Consider the following 20,657-nt stretch of genomic DNA (forward strand, 5'->3'; position numbering starts at 1 on the left):
TTTTGTTGATTATAAGTACAGTTGTATTTATGTTGTTGACTATAAGTACAGTAATAGTTCATTTTGTTGATTATAACTACAGTAATAGAGTTGATGTTGATTAAAAGTACTGTAATAGTTCATTTTGCTGATTATTAATACAGTAATAGTTTTGTTGTTGATTATAAGTACTGTATTAGTTTTGCTGTTGATTATAGGTTCAATAATAGTTCATTTTGTTGATTAGAAGTACAGTAATATGTGTTGTTGGTTACAAAGACAGTAAAGGTTAATTGTGTTGATTATAAGTACAGTAATAGTTTTCTTGTTGATTATAAGTACAGTAATAGTTTATTTTGTTGATTATAAGTACAGTAATATTTCATTTTCTTGATTAAAAGTACAATAGTAGTTAATAATGTTGATTATAAGTGCAGTAATAGTTCATTTTGTTGATTATAAGTACAGTCGTAGTTCATTTTGTTGTTTATAAGTACAGTAAACAATCATTTTGTTGATTATAAATACAGTAAAGGTTCATTTTGTTGCTTAGAAGTACAGTAATAGTCCATGTTGATTTTAAGTACAGTAAAAGTTCATGTTGTTGATTATAAGTACAGTAATAGTTCATGTTGTTGATTATAAGTACAGTAATAGTTCATTTTGTTGATTAAAAATACAGTAATAATTCATTTTGTTGATTAGAAGTACAGTAATAGTTTTGTTGTTGATTACAAGTACAGTAATAGTTTTGTTGTTGATTACAAGTACAGTAAAAGTCCATTTTGTTGATTATAAGTACAGTAATAGTTCAAGTTGTTGCATATAAGTACAGTAATAGTTCATGTTGTTCATTATAAGTACAGTAATAGTTCATTTTGTTGAATTTATACGTACAGTAATAGTTTTCTTGTTGACTATAAGTACAGTAATAGTTCATGTTGTTGATTATAATTACAATAGTTCATTTTGTTGATTATACGAACAGTGAAATTTCATTTTGTTGATTATAAGAACAGTAAAAGTTCATGTTCTTGCTTATAAGTACAGTAATAGTTAATGTTGTTGCATATAAGTACAGTAATAGTTCATGTTGTTGCATATAAGTACAGTAATAGTTGACGTTGTTGCATATAAGTACAGTAATAGTTCATGTTGTTGCATATAAGTACAGTAATAGTTCATGTTGTTGCATATAAGTACAGTAATAGTTCATGTTGTTGCATATAAGTACAGTAATAGTTCATGTTGTTGCATATAAGTACAGTAATAGTTCATGTTTTGCATATAAGTACAGTAATAGTTCATGTTGTTCATTATAAGTACAGTAATAGTTCATTTTGTTGAATTTATACGTACAGTAATAGTTTTCTTGTTGACTATAAGTACAGTAATAGTTCATGTTGTTGATTATAATTACAATAGTTCATTTTGTTGATTATACGAACAGTGAAATTTCATTTTGTTGATTATAAGAACAGTAAAAGTTCATGTTCTTGCTTATAAGTACAGTAATAGTTAATGTTGTTGCATATAAGTACAGTAATAGTTCATGTTGTTGCATATAAGTACAGTAATAGTTGACGTTGTTGCATATAAGTACAGTAATAGTTCATGTTGTTGCATATAAGTACAGTAATAGTTCATGTTGTTGCATATAAGTACAGTAATAGTTCATGTTGTTGCATATAAGTACAGTAATAGTTCATGTTGTTGCATATAAGTACAGTAATAGTTCATGTTTTGCATATAAGTACAGTAATAGTTCATGTTGTTGCTTATAAGTACAGTAATAGTTCATGTTTTATATAAGTACAGTAATAGTTCATGTTGTTGCATATAAGTACAGTAATAGTTCATTTTGTTGATTATAAGTTCAGTAATAGTTCATGTTGTTGCATATAAGTACAGTAATAGTTCATGTTGCTGCATATAAGTACAGTAAGAGTTGACGTTGTTGCATATAAGTACAGTAATAGTTCATGTTGTTACTTATAAGTACGGTAATAGTTCATGTTGTTGCATATAAGTACAGTAATAGTTGACGTTGTTGCATATAAGTACAGTAATAGTTCATGTTGCTGCATATAAGTACAGTAAGAGTTGACGTTGTTGCATATAAGTACAGTAATAGTTCATGTTGTTGCTTATAAGTACAGTAATAGTTCATGTTGTTGCATATAAGTACAGTAATAGTTCATGTTGCATATAAGTACAGTAAGAGTTGACGTTGTTGCATATAAGTACAGTAATAGTTCATGTTGTTGCATATAAGTACAGTAATAGTTCATGTTGCTGCATATAAGTACAGTAATAGTTGACGTTGTTGCATATAAGTACAGTAATAGTTCATGTTGTTGCTTATAAGTACAGTAATAGTTCATGTTGTTGCATATAAGTACAGTAATAGTTCATGTTGCATATAAGTACAGTAAGAGTTGACGTTGTTGCATATAAGTACAGTAATAGTTCATGTTGTTGCATATAAGTACAGTAATAGTTCATGTTGCATATAAGTACAGTAATAGTTCATGTTGTTGCATATAAGTACAGTAATAGTTCATGTTGCATATAAGTACAGTAATAGTTCATGTTGTTGCATATAAGTACAGTAATAGTTCATGTTGTTGCATATAAGTACAGTAAGAGTTGACGTTGCTGCATATAAGTACAGTAAGAGTTGACGTTGTTGCATATAAGTACAGTAATAGTTCATGTTGTTGCATATAAGTACAGTAATAGTTCATGTTGCATATAAGTACAGTAATAGTTCATGTTGTTGCATATAAGTACAGTAATAGTTCATGTTGCATATAAGTACAGTAATAGTTCATGTTGTTGCATATAAGTACAGTAATAGTTCATGTTGTTGCATATAAGTACAGTAATAGTTCATGTTGTTGCTTATAAGTACAGTAATAGTTCATGTTGTTGCTTATAAGTACAGTAATAGTTCATGTTGCATATAAGTACAGTAATAGTTCATGTTGTTGCATATAAGTACAGTAATAGTTCATGTTGCATATAAGTACAGTAATAGTTCATGTTGCATATAAGTACAGTAATAGTTCATGTTGTTGCATATAAGTACAGTAATAGTTCATGTTGTTGCATATAAGTACAGTAATAGTTCATGTTGTTGCTTATAAGTACAGTAATAGTTCATGTTGTTGCTTATAAGTACAGTAATAGTTCATGTTGCATATAAGTACAGTAAAAGTTCATGTTGTTGCATATAAGTACAATAATAGTTCATGTTGTTGCATATAAGTACAGTAATAGTTCATGTTGCATATAAGTACAGTAATAGTTCATGTTGTTGCATATAAGTACAGTAATAGTTCATGTTGTTGCAAATAAGTACAGTAATAGTTCATGTTGTTGCATATAAGTACAGTAATAGTTCATGTTGTTGCATATAAGTACAGTAATAGTTCATGTTGCATATAAGTACAGTAATAGTTCATGTTGTTGCATATAAGTACAGTAATAGTTCATGTTGTTGCATATAAGTACAGTAATAGTTCATGTTGTTGCTTATAAGTACAGTAATAGTTCATGTTGTTGCTTATAAGTACAGTAATAGTTCATGTTGCATATAAGTACAGTAATAGTTCATGTTGTTGCATATAAGTACAGTAATAGTTCATGTTGCATATAAGTACAGTAATAGTTCATGTTGCATATAAGTACAGTAATAGTTCATGTTGTTGCATATAAGTACAGTAATAGTTCATGTTGTTGCATATAAGTACAGTAATAGTTCATGTTGTTGCTTATAAGTACAGTAATAGTTCATGTTGCATATAAGTACAGTAAAAGTTCATGTTGTTGCATATAAGTACAATAATAGTTCATGTTGTTGCATATAAGTACAGTAATAGTTCATGTTGCATATAAGTACAGTAATAGTTCATGTTGTTGCATATAAGTACAGTAATAGTTCATGTTGTATTTAAGTACAGTAATAGTTCATGTTGTTGCATATAAGTACAGTAATAGTTGACGTTGTTGCATATAAGTACAGTAATAGTTCATGTTGTTGCTTATAAGTACAGTAATAGTTCATGTTGCATATAAGTACAGTAATAGTTCATGTTGCATATAAGTACAGTAATAGTTCATGTTGTTGCATATAAGTACAGTAATAGTTCATGTTGCATATAAGTACAGTAATAGTTCATGTTGCATATAAGTACAGTAATAGTTCATGTTGTTGCATATAAGTACAGTAATAGTTCATGTTGTTGCATATAAGTACAGTAATAGTTCATGTTGTTGCTTATAAGTACAGTAATAGTTCATGTTGCATATAAGTACAGTAAAAGTTCATGTTGTTGCATATAAGTACAATAATAGTTCATGTTGTTGCATATAAGTACAGTAATAGTTCATGTTGCATATAAGTACAGTAATAGTTCATGTTGTTGCATATAAGTACAGTAATAGTTCATGTTGTATTTAAGTACAGTAATAGTTCATGTTGTTGCATATAAGTACAGTAATAGTTGACGTTGTTGCATATAAGTACAGTAATAGTTCATGTTGTTGATTATAAGTACAGTAATAGTTCATGTTGTTGCATATAAGTACAGTAATAGTTCATGTTGCACATAAGTACAGTAATAGTTCATGTTGTTGCATATAAGTACAGTAATAGTTCATGTTGCATATAAGTACAGTAATAGTTGAGATTGTTGCATATAAGTACAGTAATAGTTCATGTTGTTGCATATAAGTACAGTAATAGTTCATGTTGTTGCTTATAAGTACAGTAATAGTTCATGTTGTTGCATATAAGTACAGTAATAGTTCATGTTGTTGCATATAAGTACAGTAATAGTTCATGTTGTTGCTTATAAGTACAGTAATAGTTCATGTTGTTGCATATAAGTACAGTAATAGTTCATGTTGTTGCATATAAGTACAGTAATAGTTCATGTTGTTGCTTATAAGTACAGTAATAGTTCATGTTGTTGCATATAAGTCCAGTAATAGTTCATGTTGTTGCATATAAGTACAGTAATAGTTGACATTGTTGCATATAAGTACAGTAATAGTTCATGTTGTTGCATATAAGTACAGTAATAGTTCATGTTGCATATAAGTACAGTAATAGTTGAGATTGTTGCATATAAGTACAGTAATAGTTCATGTTGTTGCATATAAGTACAGTAATAGTTGACATTGTTGCATATAAGTACAGTAATAGTTCATGTTGTTGCATATAAGTACAGTAATAGTTCATGTTGCATATAAGTACAGTAATAGTTGAGATTGTTGCATATAAGTACAGTAATAGTTCATGTTGTTGCACATAAGTACAGTAATAGTTCATGTTGTTGCATATAAGTACAGTAATAGTTCATGTTGTTGATTATAAGTACAGTAATAGTTCATGTTGTTGCATATAAGTACAGTAATAGTTAATGTTGTTGCATATAAGTACAGTAATAGTTCATGTTGTTGCATATAAGTACAGTAATAGTTGACGTTGTTGCATATAAGTACAGTAATAGTTCATGTTGTTGCATATAAGTACAGTAATAGTTCATGTTGTTGCATATAAGTACAGTAATAGTTCATGTTGTTGCATATAAGTACAGTAATAGTTCATGTTTTGCATATAAGTACAGTAATAGTTCATGTTGTTGCATATAAGTACAGTAATAGTTCATGTTTTGCATATAAGTACAGTAATAGTTCATGTTGTTGCATATAAGTACAGTAATAGTTCATGTTGTTGCATATAAGTACAGTAATAGTTCATGTTGTTGCATATAAGTACAGTAATAGTTCATGTTGTTGCATATAAGTACAGTAATAGTTCATGTTGTTGCTTATAAGTACAGTAATAGTTCATGTTCTTGCTTATAAGTACAGTAATAGTTCATGTTGTTGCATATAAGTACAGTAATAGTTCATGTTGTTGATTATAAGTACAGTAATAGTTCATGTTGTTGCATATAAGTACAGTAATAGTTCATGTTGTTGATTATAAGTACAGTAAAAGTTCATGTTGTTGATTATAATTACAATAATAGTTCATTTTGTTGATTATGCGAACAGTGAAATTTCATTTTGTTGATTATAAGAACAGTAAAAGTTCATGTTCTTGCTTATAAGTACAGTAATAGTTCATGTTGTTGCATATAAGTACAGTAATAGTTCATGTTGTTGCATATAAGTACAGTAATAGTTCATGTTGTTGCTTATAAGTACAGTAATAGTTCATGTTCTTGCTTATAAGTACAGTAATAGTTCATGTTCTTGCTTATAAGTACAGTAATAGTTCATGTTGTTGCTTATAAGTACAGTAATAGTTCATGTTGTTGCTTATAAGTACAGTAATAGTTCATGTTCTTGCTTATAAGTACAGTAATAGTTCATGTTCTTGCTTATAAGTACAGTAATAGTTCATGTTCTTGCATATAAGTACAGTAATAGTTCATGTTGTTGATTATAAGTACAGTAAAAGTTCATGTTGTTGATTATAATTACAATAATAGTTCATTTTGTTGATTATGCGAACAGTGAAATTTCATTTTGTTGATTATAAGAAGAGTAAAAGTTCGTTGTGTTGATTATAACAGTAAAAGTTCATGTTCTTGCATATAAGTACAGTAATAGTTCATGTTGTTGCATATAAGTACAGTAATAGTTCATGTTGTTGCATATAAGTACAGTAATAGTTGACGTTGTTGCATATAAGTACAGTAATAGTTCATGTTGTTGCATATAAGTACAGTAATAGTTCATGTTGTTGCTTATAAGTACAGTAATAGTTCATGTTGTTGCATATAAGTACAGTAATAGTTCATGTTGTTGCTTATAAGTACAGTAATAGTTCATGTTGTTGCATATAAGTACAGTAATAGTTGACGTTGTTGCATATAAGTACAGTAATAGTTCATGTTGTTGCATATAAGTACAGTAATAGTTCATGTTGTTGCATATAAGTACAGTAATAGTTCATGTTGTTGCATATAAGTACAGTAATAGTTCATGTTGTTGCATATAAGTACAGTAATAGTTGACGTTGTTGCATATAAGTACAGTAATAGTTCATGTTGTTGCTTATAAGTACAGTAATAGTTCATGTTGTTGCATATAAGTACAGTAATAGTTCATGTTGTTGCTTATAAGTACAGTAATAGTTCATGTTGTTGCATATAAGTACAGTAATAGTTGACGTTGTTGCATATAAGTACAGTAATAGTTCATGTTGTTGCATATAAGTACAGTAATAGTTCATGTTGTTGATTATAAGTACAGTAAAAGTTCATGTTGTTGATTATAATTACAATAATAGTTCATTTTGTTGATTATGCGAACAGTGAAATTTCATTTTGTTGATTATAAGAAGAGTAAAAGTTCGTTGTGTTGATTATAACAGTAAAAGTTCATGTTCTTGCATATAAGTACAGTAATAGTTCATGTTGTTGCATATAAGTACAGTAATAGTTCATGTTGTTGCATATAAGTACAGTAATAGTTGACGTTGTTGCATATAAGTACAGTAATAGTTCATGTTGTTGCATATAAGTACAGTAATAGTTCATGTTGTTGCTTATAAGTACAGTAATAGTTCATGTTGTTGCATATAAGTACAGTAATAGTTCATGTTGTTGCTTATAAGTACAGTAATAGTTCATGTTGTTGCATATAAGTACAGTAATAGTTGACGTTGTTGCATATAAGTACAGTAATAGTTCATGTTGTTGCATATAAGTACAGTAATAGTTCATGTTGTTGCATATAAGTACAGTAATAGTTCATGTTGTTGCATATAAGTACAGTAATAGTTCATGTTGTTGCATATAAGTACAGTAATAGTTGACGTTGTTGCATATAAGTACAGTAATAGTTCATGTTGTTGCTTATAAGTACAGTAATAGTTCATGTTGTTGCATATAAGTACAGTAATAGTTCATGTTGTTGCTTATAAGTACAGTAATAGTTCATGTTGTTGCATATAAGTACAGTAATAGTTGACGTTGTTGCATATAAGTACAGTAATAGTTCATGTTGTTGCATATAAGTACAGTAATAGTTCATGTTGTTGCATATAAGTACAGTAATAGTTCATGTTGTTGCATATAAGTACAGTAATAGTTCATGTTGTTGCATATAAGTACAGTAATAGTTGACGTTGTTGCATATAAGTACAGTAATAGTTCATGTTGTTGCATATAAGTACAGTAATAGTTCATGTTGTTGCTTATAAGTACAGTAATAGTTGACGTTGTTGCTTATAAGTACAGTAATAGTTCATGTTGTTGCATATAAGTACAGTAATAGTTCATGTTGTTGCATATAAGTACAGTAATAGTTCATGTTGTTGCATATAAGTACAGTAATAGTTGACGTTGTTGCTTATAAGTACAGTAATAGTTCATGTTGTTGCATATAAGTACAGTAATAGTTCATGTTGTTGCATATAAGTACAGTAATAGTTCATGTTGTTGCATATAAGTACAGTAATAGTTCATGTTGTTGCATATAAGTACAGTAATAGTTGACGTTGGTGTCAGCAGGGTTTATTCTGGCAGAGAAGCTGACAGCTGAGAAGAGGTTGCTATTAATAAAAGTGGGCGGAGCTTGTTAGGCGTGATGGCCGAGGACAGCTGGAGGCCCAGAAAGAAGAACTCCAGTGGACCAATAATAATCATCGCGTGAAACGAAACGTATACAAAAAAGATCTTTATCGGGTTGAAAGATGTCTTCTAGCACCGCACTTGGAGGTTAAAATTCTTTTTGGCAGCAGAAATGCGGAGAGAAGAGGAGGAAATAAATGCTATTTATAGCTGCTTTATTTTGAAAGGACTCTCAGGCCTCTGCTGTGGACCAGCAAATGACTATTAGTATTCCTTTTGATCCTGGGTCAAGACCACGGGCAGGTTCTGCAAGGTCCCTCACTTCAAACCCAATCGGGTTCAGTTGTCATAAAAGTCGGCCATCTTGCCTGGACGTGAGTCTCTCAGCTGCTAAAAATAGCCCCCCGGCTTGAGTGACAGCGCCATGTGTCACCGAGGGACCATTCCCTTAAAAAGCCATCAGCCTAGCTTACACCCCCCCCTCCCCCCGCTGAAAGGCTATTTCGGGGTGGTGTCACAGTGTTGGTGCAAAATGAGTAAAACATTGGCGAATGTCGGCATGATGGGACGTACTCACGTGGAAGGCTGCGGTTGGGACGGCGCCCCACTGGTGAAGCCGAGGGGCTTCTTTATCCTCTAAGTTGCTCCAAAGACTGGTCACTTCCCGGGAAGCCCCCACCCAAAAAGCACAACTACACCCGGTGTAGTTCTGTCCTGCCTCCTGCCGCTCCCTTCAGCCCAGGCCAGGCTGGGAATGCTCCAACAGCTCAGGGGGGCCACACGGCTCCACACCTTTTTATACCGGGGGGGCGGCTACACGGCCCCCCCGGGAGACACCTCATTGGCTGCTCGGACAGGCGTGGGGCATCATGGGAAATGACTACGCCCCCCCCCCCCCCCCCCTGGACCTCACCCTGTCTTGCCAACCAAGCTGTGCCCCCACACACACTCACACCCCCCCTCCCCCCAATCGATGGATGGACCTGATCACACTATGAACACAAGCAGGAAGTGGACGGAGAAGGGGCGTGGTCAGACCACCGCTGACCAAAAGGAGGCAGGGGCTGTCATTAAGACCCGCCCCCACACACACGTGGCCCCTCCCCTTGTTATAACACACTTACGGAGGCTGTTTACACAACTTCCCTCTTAAAGGGGACAGCTTATGCAAAATCAACTTTTCTTTACCAAACTGGTACTTGCTCGTGTGTTCGGGGTCGGACAACGGGAAATCGAAACGTTTGTAAAAATTAAAATATAGAAAACCCAAAAGCAGTGAAGTTGTCAGGTTGTGTAAATGGTAAATAAAAATAGAATCTCCAGATCCTTTTCAACTTATATTCAATTGAATCGACTGCAAAGACAAGATAGTTCATCTTCACACTGAGAAACTTTGCTATTTTTGGCAATTATTAGCTCATTCGGAATTTCAGGCCTTCAACACATTTCAAAAAGTTGGCAAAAAAAGAGTGAGAAAGTTGAGGAATGCTCATCAAACACTTATTTGGAACATCCCCACAGGTGAACAGGCTAATTGGGAACAGGTGGGTGCCAGGATTGGCTATAAAAGCAGCTTCCATTCACAAACAAGGACAGGGCGAGGGTCACCACTTTGTCAACAAATGCCTGAGCCAATTGTTTAAGAACAACATTTGTCAGCCAGGAATGTAGGGATTTCACCATCTACACTCCGTAATATCATCAAAGGGTTCAGAGAATCTGGAGAAATCATTGCAGGGCCAAAAACCGACATTGATTTCCCATGACCTTGGGTCCCTCAGGCGGTACTGCATCAAAAAGCCGCATCAGTGTGTAAAGGATATCACCGCATGGGCTCAGGAACACTTCAGAAAACCACTGTCAGTAACTACAGTTGGTCGCTACTTCTGTAAGTGCAAGTTAAAACTCTACTATGCATGGCCAAAGCCATTTATCAACAACACCCAGAAACGCTTCGCCGGGCCCGAGCTCATCAAAGATGGACTGAGTGTTCTGCGGTCTGACGAGTCCACATTTGTTTTTGGAGACTATGGAATGTGGAAAAGAACCATCCAGATTGTTCTAGGGTGAAAGTGTTCTAGGCAGCATGTGTGATGGTATGGGGGTGCATTAGTGCCCAAGGCATGGCTAACTTACACATCTGTGAAGGCACCATTAATGCTGAAAGGTACATACAGCTTTTGGAGCAACATACTGTATGTTGTTATCATGGGCGACCCTGCTTATTTCAGCAAGACGATGCCAAGCCAGGTCTTACAACAACGTGGCTTGGTAGTAAAAGAGTGCGGGTACTAGACTGGCCTGCCTGTAGTCCAGACATTTAAAATGTTGAAGGCTAAATAAAATATGAGGCAGGAGACTGTTGAACAACTTAAGCTGTACATCAAGCAAGAATGGGAAAGAATTCCACTTCAAAAATGTGTCTCCTCAGTTCCCCAACCTTTACTGAGTGTTGTTCAAAGGAAAGGCCATGTAACACACTGGTAAAAATGCCCCTCGGACAACTTTTTTGCATTTATTAACATTTTCTTAGAAAGAAGAAAACATTTTGCGAGTCCCGCCACCCGGCGGAGGAAACTTATCCGGGCCGCTTGTACCCGTGATCTTGTCCTTTCGGTCATGACCCAAAGCTCATGACCATAGGTGAGGATGGGAACCTAGATCGAGCGGTAAATTGAGAGCTTTGCCTTCCGGCTCAGCTCCTTCTTCATCAGTCTACCCCAGGGCAGCTGTGGCTACTGATGTAGCTTACCACCACCAGGTGTGAATGAATGTTGGGTCCCACTTTTCTGTGAACGCTTTGAGTGTTTAGAAAAGCGCGATATAAATCTAAGTTATTTTCTTCACCACAACGGATCGGTACAACGTCCGTATTACTGAAGACGCCGCACCGATCCGCCTGTCGATCTCACCATCCACTCTTCCCTCACTCGTGAACAAGACTCCGAGGTACTTGAACTCCTCCACTTGGGGCAAGATCTCTTTCCCAACCCGGAGATGGCACTCCACCCTTTTCCGGGCAAGAACCATGGACTCGGACTTGGAGGTGCTGATTCTCATTCCGGTCGCTTCACACTCGGCTGCGAACCGATGCAGTGAGAGCTGAAGATCCCGGTCAGATGAAGCCATCAGGACCACATTATCTTCAAAAAGCAGGGACCTAATCCCGCAGCCACCATACCGAAACCCCTCAACGCCTTGACTGCGCCTAAAAATTCTGTCCATAAAAGTTCTGAACAGAATCGGTGACAAAGGACAGCCTTGGCGGAGTCCAACCCTCACTGGAAATGTGTTCGATTTACTTCCCTCATTCGTGAACAAGACTCCGAGGTATTTGAACTCCTCCACTTGGGGCAAGATCTCTTTCCCAACCCGGAGATGGCACTCCACCCTTTGTCGGGCAAGAACCATGGACTCGGACTTGGAGGTGCTGATTCTCATCCCAGTCGCTTCACACTCGGCTGCAAACCGATTCAGTGAGAGCTGAAGATCCCGGCCAGATGAAGCCATCAGGACCACATCATCTTCAAAAAGCAGAGACCTAATCCTGCGGTTACCAAACCGAAACCCTTCAATGCCTAGAAATTCTGTCCATAAAAGTTCTGAACAGAATGGGTGACAAAGGACAGCCTTGGCGGAGTCCAACCCTCACTGGAAATGTGTTCGATTTAGCGCTGGCAATGCGGACCAAGGTCTGACGCTAATCGTACAGGGAGCGGACCGCCAAAATCAGATAGTCCCATACCCCATACTCTCTAAACACCCTCCACAGGACTTCCCGAGGGACACGGTCCAATGCCTTCTCCAAGTCCACAAAGCACATGTAGACTGGTTGGGCAAACTCCCATGCACCCTCAAGAACCCTGCGGAGAGTATAGAGCTGGTCCACAGTTCCACAACCAGGACGAAAACCACACTGTTCCTCCTGAATCCGAGGTTCGACTAGCCGGCGTAGCCTCCTCTCCAGTACACCTGAATAAACCTTACCGGGAAGGCTGAGGAGTGTGATCCCATGATAGTTGGGACACACCCTCCGGCCCCCCTTCTTGAAAGAGAGGAACCACCACCCTGGTCTGCCAATCCAGAGGTACCGCCCCTGATATCCACGCCATGCTGCAGAGTCTTGTTAACCAAGACAGGCCCACAACATCCAGAGCCTTAAGGAACTCCGGGCGGATCTCATCCACCCCTGGGACCTTGCCACCGAGGAGCTTTTTAACTACCTCGGCAACCTCAGCCCCAGAAATAGGAGAGTCCACCACAGATTCCCAAGGCACTGCTTCCTCATAGGAAGACGTGTTGGTGGGATTTAGGAGGTCTTCGAAGTATTCCTTCCACTGATCAACAACAGCCGCAGTCGAGATCAGTAGAACACCATCCGCACCATACACGGTGTTGACAGTGCACTGCTTCCCCTTCCTGAGGCGGCGGATGGTAGTCCAGAATCGTTTCAAAGCCGTCCGGAAGTCGTTTTACACGGCTTCCCCGAACTCCTCCCATGTCCGAGTTTAAAAAATATATAATAAAAAAATTAGTCATTTCATTTAGGAAACGTATGGAAGTGAAGTGAAGTGAATTATATTTATATAGCGCTTTTCTCAAGTGACTCAAAGCGCTTTACATGGTGACACCCAATATCTAAGTTACATTTAAACCAGTGTGGGTGGCACTGGGAGCAGGTGGGTAGAGTGTCTTGCCCAAGGACACAACAGCAGTAACTAGGATGGCACAAGCGGGAATCGAACCTGCAACCCTCAAGTTGCTGACACGGCCACTCTACCAACCGAGCTATGCCGGAAGTAAATGTATTTTTTTGATTACGGAAAATATTTCATTTAAGAAATGTATTGGGAAATATTACTTTTTTAATTTAACAAATATATCGGAGGAAAATACTCTTTTCATTTAAGAAACATATCGGAGAAAAAGTACTTATTTCATATAAGAAACGTATTGGAGCAAAAGTACTCACTTCATTTAATAAATATAACAAATAAAAAGTACTCATTTCATTTTGGAAACATATCAGTGAAAAAAGTACTCACTTTATTTAGGAAACGTAAAAAAGTAAATTTACTTTTTTTAATTTCGGAAAATATTTTCTTTACGAAATGTATTGGGGAAAGGAACTAATTTCATTTGAAAAATGTATCAGAAAAAAAATACTCATATCCTTTAGGAAATGTATCAAAGTAGTTGTACATTTTTCATTCAGGAAAATATTCATTTAAGAAACATATCGGAGAAAAAGTAATCACTTCATTTAAGAAATATATCGGAGAAAAAGTACTCATTTCATTTAGGAAACATATCGAAGTAAATGTGATTTTTTAATTTCGTAAAATATTTCATTAAAAAAATATATCGGAGAAAAAGTACTCATTTAATTTAAGAAATATATTGGAGAAAAAGTACTCATTTCATTTAGGAAACATACCAGTGAATAAAATACTCATTTTATTTAGGAAACGTAACAAAGTAAATTTACTTTTTTTAATTTTGGAAAATATTTTCTTTACGAAACGTATTGGGGAAAAGTACTCATTTCATTTGAAAAATGTATCAGAAAAAAATACTCATATCCTTTAGGAAATCTATCAAAGTAGTTGTACATTTTTCATTCAGGAAAATATTAATTTAATAAACATATCAGAGAAAAAGTACTCACTTCATTTAATAATTATATCAGCGAAAAAGTACTAATTTCATTTAAGAAATATATCGGAGAAAAAGTACTCATTTCATTTAGGAAACATATCGAAGTAAATGTGATCTTTTAATTTTGTAAAATATTTCATAAAAAATATATCGGAGAAAAAGTACTCATTTAATTTAAGAAATATATGGGAGAAAAAGTACTCCTTTTATTTAAGAAACATATCAGGAAAAAAAAAGTACTAATTTTATTTAGGAAACGTAGTGAAGTAAATGTACTTTTTTTAATTTTGGAAAATATTTTCTTTACGAAACGTATTGGGGAAAAGTACTCATTTCATTTGAAAAATGTATCAGAAAAAAAAATACTCATCCTTTAGAAAATGTATCAAAGTAGTTGTACATTTTTCATTCAGGAAAATATTCATTTAAGAAACGTATCGGAGAAAAAGTAATCACTTCATTTTATTTAAGAAATATATCAGAGATAAAGTATTCATTTCATTTAAGAGGTATATCGGAGAAAAAGTATTTCATATAAAAAACGTTTCATTTACGAAACGTATTGAAGAAAAAGCACTAGTTTCATTTTAAGAAATATATCTGAGAAAAAGTACTCATTTCATTTAAGAAATATATCGGAGAACAAGTACTCATTTCATTTAAGAAATATATCAGAGATAAAGTATTCATTTCATTTAACAAATATAACGGGGAAAAATACTCTTTAATTTAAAAAACAAAGTAAATGTAATATTTTTAATTTTTGAAAATATTTCATTTAAGGAACGTATCGGAGAAAAAGTATTCATTTCATTTAAGAAATATATCGTAAAAATTCAGGAAACACATCGGAGAAAAAGTACTCATTTCATTGAGTAAATGTGCTTTTTTAATGTCATAAATGATTTAATTTAAGAAATATATCAGCGGAAAAAAAAACTCTTTTTTTTTTAGTACTCATTTCATTTAAGAAATATATCGGAGAAAAAGTATTCATTTCATTTAGGAAACATATCAAAGTAAATGTGATTTTTTTAATTTCGTAAAATATTTCATTTAAGAAATATATTGGAGAAAAAGTACTCATTTCATTTAAGAAACATATCAGTGAAAAAAATACTCATTTTATTTAGGAAACGTAACGAAGTAAATGTACTTTTTTTAATTTCGGAAAATATTTCCTTTACGAAACGTATTGGGGAAAAGTACTTTTTTAATTTGAAAAATGTACTCATATCCTTTAGGAAATTTATCAAAGTAATTGTACATTTTTAATTCAGGAAAATATTAATTTACGAAACGTATCGGAGAAAAAGTACTCACTTCATTTAATAATTATATCAGAAAAAAAGTACTCACTTCATTCAAAAATATATCGGAGAAAAAGTATTCATTTCATTTAGGAAACATATCGAAGTAAATGTGATTTTTTTAATTTCGTAAAATATTTCATTTAAAAAATATATCGGAGAAAAAGTTCTCATTTCATTTAAGAAACATATCAGTGAAAAAAATACTCCTTTTATTTAGGAAACGTAACAAAGTAAATGTACATTTTTAATTTCGGGAAATATTTTCGTTGTGAAACGTATTGGGGAAATTTACTCATTTCATTTAACAAATATATCGGACAAAAACAGAAAGTAAATGTGCTTTTTTTAATTTCGGAAAATATTTCATTTAAGAAATATATCGGAGATAAAGTACTCATATAATTTAAGAAACATCAGTGGAAAAAAATACTCCTTTTATTTAGGAAACGTAACAAAGTAAATGTACATATTCAATTTCGGAAAATATTTTCGTTGTGAAACGTATTGGGGAAATTTACTCATTTCATTTAACAAATATATCGGAGAAAAACACAATGTAAAAGTGCTTTTTTTAATTTCGGAAAATATTTAATTTAAGAAATATATCGGAGATAAAGTACTCATTTCATTTATAAAATATATCGGAGAAAAAGTACTTACTTCATATAAAAACATTTCATTTAAGAGATATTTGGGAGAAAAAGTACTCTCTGAATATAGGAAATATGTGAGAAAAAGTACTAGTTTGACTTAGAAAACATTGAATTGAAAATATACGTCAGAGGATAATTACTCCCTGAAGAGAAATGTAGTGGCGCAAAAGTCATGTGAAATATTAATACGAAGCAATGTACTGTACGTGTACTGCAATTAGCTACTTGGCAGTACTGGATATACTGGTTCTCCCGCCTGATCCCCGGGTCTGTGCTTAGTGAACAGAGCATTCCTGTCTTATTATTTATGAAACATGAACGACCTATTAAAAAAAAGGACTTTAACAGTTTGAAGTTGCGCAACTTCTGGTGCTTGCTGGTAACCTCAGCCAAGTCAAATTGGAGCTTTGGGGTCCCACTTTGGGAAAGACATCATCCATCCATCCATCTTCTTCCGCTTATCCAAGGTGGAGTCGCGGGGGCAGCAGCCTAAGCAGGGAAGCCCAGACTTCCATCTCCCCAGCTACTTCGTCCAGCTCTTCCCGGGGGATCCTAAGGCGTTACAAAGGCCAGCCGGGAGACATACTCTTCCCAACGTGTCCTGGGTCTGCCCCGTGGCCTCCTACCGGTCGGACGTGCCCTAAACACCTCCCAAGGGAGGCGTTCAGGTGGCATCCTGAGCAAAAGCCCAAACCACCTCATCTGGCTCCTCTCCATGTGGAAAAACTGGATGGCAGAGCTTGGCCACCCTGCTTGTACCCGTGATCTTGTCCTTTCGGTCATGACCCAAAGCTCATGACCATAGGTGAGGATGGGAACGTAGATCGACCGGTAAATTGAGAGCTTTGCCTTCCGGCTCAGCTCCTTCTCCACCACAACGGATCGATACAGCGTCCGCATTACTGAAGACGCCGCACCGATCCGCCTGTCGATCTCACAATCCACTCTTCCCTCACTCGTGAACAAGACTCCGAGGTACTTGAACTCCTCCACTTGGGGGAGGGTCTCCTCCCCAACCCGGAGATGGCCCTCCACCCTTTTCCGGGCGAGAACCATGGACTCGGACTTGGAGGTGCTGATTCCCAACCCCGGCTGCGAACCGATCCAGTGAGAGCTGAAGATCCTGGCCAGATGAAGCCATCAGGACCACATCATCCGCAAAAATCAGAGACCTCAACGCCCTGACTGCGCCTATAAGGATAGAAATGTAGTGTGTCTCTTTTATCCGATTATTCATCTATTAATGGAGTTTGCATGTCTTCCTCTTGACTGGGTGGGTTCCCTCCGGGTACTCCGGCTACCTCCCACCTCCAAAGACATGCACCTGGGGATAGGCCCATCCCACCTCCAAAGACATGCACCTGGGGATAGACCCTTCCCACCTCCAAAGACATGCACCTGGGGATAGACCCTTCCCACCTCCAAAGACATGCACCTGGGCATAGGCCCCCTCCCACCTCCAAAGAGATGCACCTGGGGATAGGCCCCTCCCACCTCCAAAGACATGCACCTGGGGCTAGGCCCTTCCCACCTCCAAAGACATGCACCTGGGGATAGGCACCTCCCACCTCCAAAGACATGCACCTGAGGATAGGCCCCTCCCACCTCCAAAGACATGTACCTGGGGATAGGCCCTTCCCACCTCCAAAGACATGCACCTGGGGATAGACCCTTCCCACCTCCAAAGACATGCACCGGGGGATAGGACCCTCCCACCTCCAAAGACATGCACCTGGGGATAGGCCCCTCCCACCTCCAAAGACATGCACCTGGGGGTAGGTTGATTGGCAACACTAAATGGTCCCTAGAGTGCTAATTTTGTCTATCTGTGTTGGCCCTGTGACGAGGTATGAAGTGGTGATTTGTCCAGAGTGTACCCAGCCTATCGCCCGATTGCAGCTGGGATAGGCTCTAGTGCCCCTTGGACCTCGAAGGGAATAAGCGGTAGGAAATTGATGGATGGATGGATAATACACGTCACCCTCTAAAGGTCCCAGAGGACCACAAATCGGACAAAGTCTTGGCGTTCCAAAAGGTCCGAAATGTACCCAAAGACTCCGGGGATGGGTGCCAGGGTCCACTTCGGCTTACCTATTTGTCAATGGGACAACTTGGGTTGTTTTTGGTAGATGCTCAAAAACTGGCATGAGAGTCCGGATAGATGGGGAAACAGCAGACTACTTGGATTGTTTCCCTGGCTTGGAGACTCTCCCTAAGGACAGTGCGGCGAAGACACGACAAACTCCCTTCCTGTCTCTCATGGACTTTGGACTGACTCACGACTACACGACATCAAGGCCGCGGAACAGAGACAGGCTTTCACACACACCTAACCTAACCTAACCCATAACCCCGGAGGGTCGTTGGGGCTCCACAGAAGATCCGTTGACCAGCTCTCTCCATCCCCAGCAGCTCTCATTGCCTCGGTGAGTTTCAGGTGAGTCCATTCTCGGATGTTATCTCCCCATCTTTTCTTTTGTCTCCCTCGCCTCCTGCCACCTCGTACGGTACCTTGCAGGATGGGTTTTGCAAGGCCTGATGATCTATTGGTGTGTCCGTACCACCTCAGTTCCCGCTGGTGGGCGGCTCATCATGTGGGCCGACTTCTTCGTTTGTGACTTGTCGGGTGTAGGAGATACCCATGAGCATACACAAAAAGTATACGCCACGCAAACACACATCCCACACCCCTATCCAACGCCCTTGACGTGAATCCCTGAGGGATGATGGACAACTGGGCAGCGCCTGAAGAGCTGCAGCCTGCCACCATGGCCCCCCCACTCCCTCCCCTCTGTTCCTAGATATCAGAAGATGTGTTTTGTTTGCTTTTTTTCCCCACACCAGACTTGATTGTATTCCTTTACTCATCCTTCCCCAACGTTTACCTCTCACGCATCTTTTACGTGGTCCCCGCCTTGCGGCGACCTACCAGCGTCCCGGTTCTGTAACCCTGTGCACTGTTTGTTTGTCTCATCTCGAACGGGTTTGTGCTAAAAAACAAAGTTGTGTTGTACTTGTGCGACGACAATAAAGACCTACGTGCCTAACTTTCAGCCCGGGGGTGAGTTGGTTAACCCGGTGTATCAGTAGCGTGCAGGCAGATGCTATTTAACGGCTATGAAAACTTGCTAAGGCACATTCCAGAGAAGACAATTTTAATGAGATACTTCTTTGGCACGTACCGTCTCGTAAAGTCTTCAAAGACGTGGAACAAACGTCAGTCGCATTCATGCGGCTCACAATATGACATTCCAGCGCCTCGTTCTTGCATCTATTTCATATCACCAGAACACAACATTTTCCACATAACGTATCCTATTATCAACCTGTCAAACGTGTTTGCACGCACAACACTTAAGACCTTTAGTGTCTAGGCAAAGAAGTCCAACAAACTACTGATATAATCCAGTTGAAGAAACTGTTTTTGCAACCCAGACTATTAGACTACAAAACCCCAAAAGCAGGGAGGGTTGTCACCTTGTGTAAATGCTAAATAAAAAGGGAATACAACAAATCCTTTACAACTTATATTCAATTGAATATCAATCAGCCGAGTGTGAAGCGACCGGAATGAGAATCAGCACCTCCAAGTCAGAGTCCATGGTTCTCGCCCGGAAAAGGGTGGAATGCCATCTCCGGGTTGGGGAGGAGATCCTGCCCCAAGTGGAGGAGTTCAAGTACCTAGGAGTATTGTTCACGAGTGAGGGAAGAGTGGATGGTGAGATCGACAGGCGGATCGGTGCGGCGTCTTCAGTAATGCGGACGTTGTATCGATCCGTTGTGGTGAAGAAGGAGCTGAGACGGAAGGCAAAGCTCTCAATTTACCGGCCGATCTACGTTCCCATCCTCACCTATGGTCATGAGCTTTGGGTCATGACCGAAAGGATAAGATCACGGGTACAAGCGGCCGAAATGAGTTTCCTCCGCCGTGTGGTGGGTCTCTCCCTTAGAGATAGGGTGAGAAGCTCTGCCATCCGGGAGGAACTCAAAGTAAAGCCGCTGCTCCTTCACATCGAGAGGAGCCAGATGAGGTGGTTCGGGCATCTGGTCAGGATGCCACCCGAACGCCTCCCTAGGGAGCTGTTTAGGGCACGTCCAACCGGTAGGAGACCACGGGGAAGACCCAGGACACGTTGGGATCCCCCGGGAAGAGCTAGACGAAGTGGCTGGGGAGAGGGAAGTCTGGGTTTCCCTGCTTAGGCTGTTGCCCCCGCTACCCGACCTCGGATAAGCGGAAGAAGATGGATGGATGGAATATCAATCAATGTTTATTTATATAGCCCCAAATCACAAATGTCTCAAAGGACTGCACAAATCATTACGACTGCGACATCCTCGGAAGAACCCACAAAAGGGCAAGGAAAACTCACACCCAGTGGGCAGGGAGAAGTCACATCCAGTGGGACGCCAGTGACAATGCTGACTATGAGAAACCTTGGAGAGGACCTCAGATGTGG

The 20,657-nt window shown here is 37.7% G+C and overlaps 1 protein-coding gene across 1 annotated transcript in view; it reads right to left on the reverse strand.

Annotated features, from left to right (window-relative positions):
- Positions 1 to 9,331, reverse strand: part of LOC133538371 (titin-like) — a 263,574-nt gene extending 254,243 nt beyond the window's left edge. The window contains exon 1 of the mRNA XM_061879957.1: positions 9,150 to 9,331. The gene's annotated coding sequence lies outside the window, so the exon portion shown is untranslated. The remainder of the gene's footprint in view (positions 1 to 9,149) is intronic.
- Between the last annotated feature and the right edge of the window lie 11,326 nt (positions 9,332 to 20,657).

Source organism: Nerophis ophidion, linkage group LG19 (assembly GCF_033978795.1).
Source record: "Nerophis ophidion isolate RoL-2023_Sa linkage group LG19, RoL_Noph_v1.0, whole genome shotgun sequence".
NCBI lineage: Eukaryota > Metazoa > Chordata > Actinopteri > Syngnathiformes > Syngnathidae > Nerophis > Nerophis ophidion.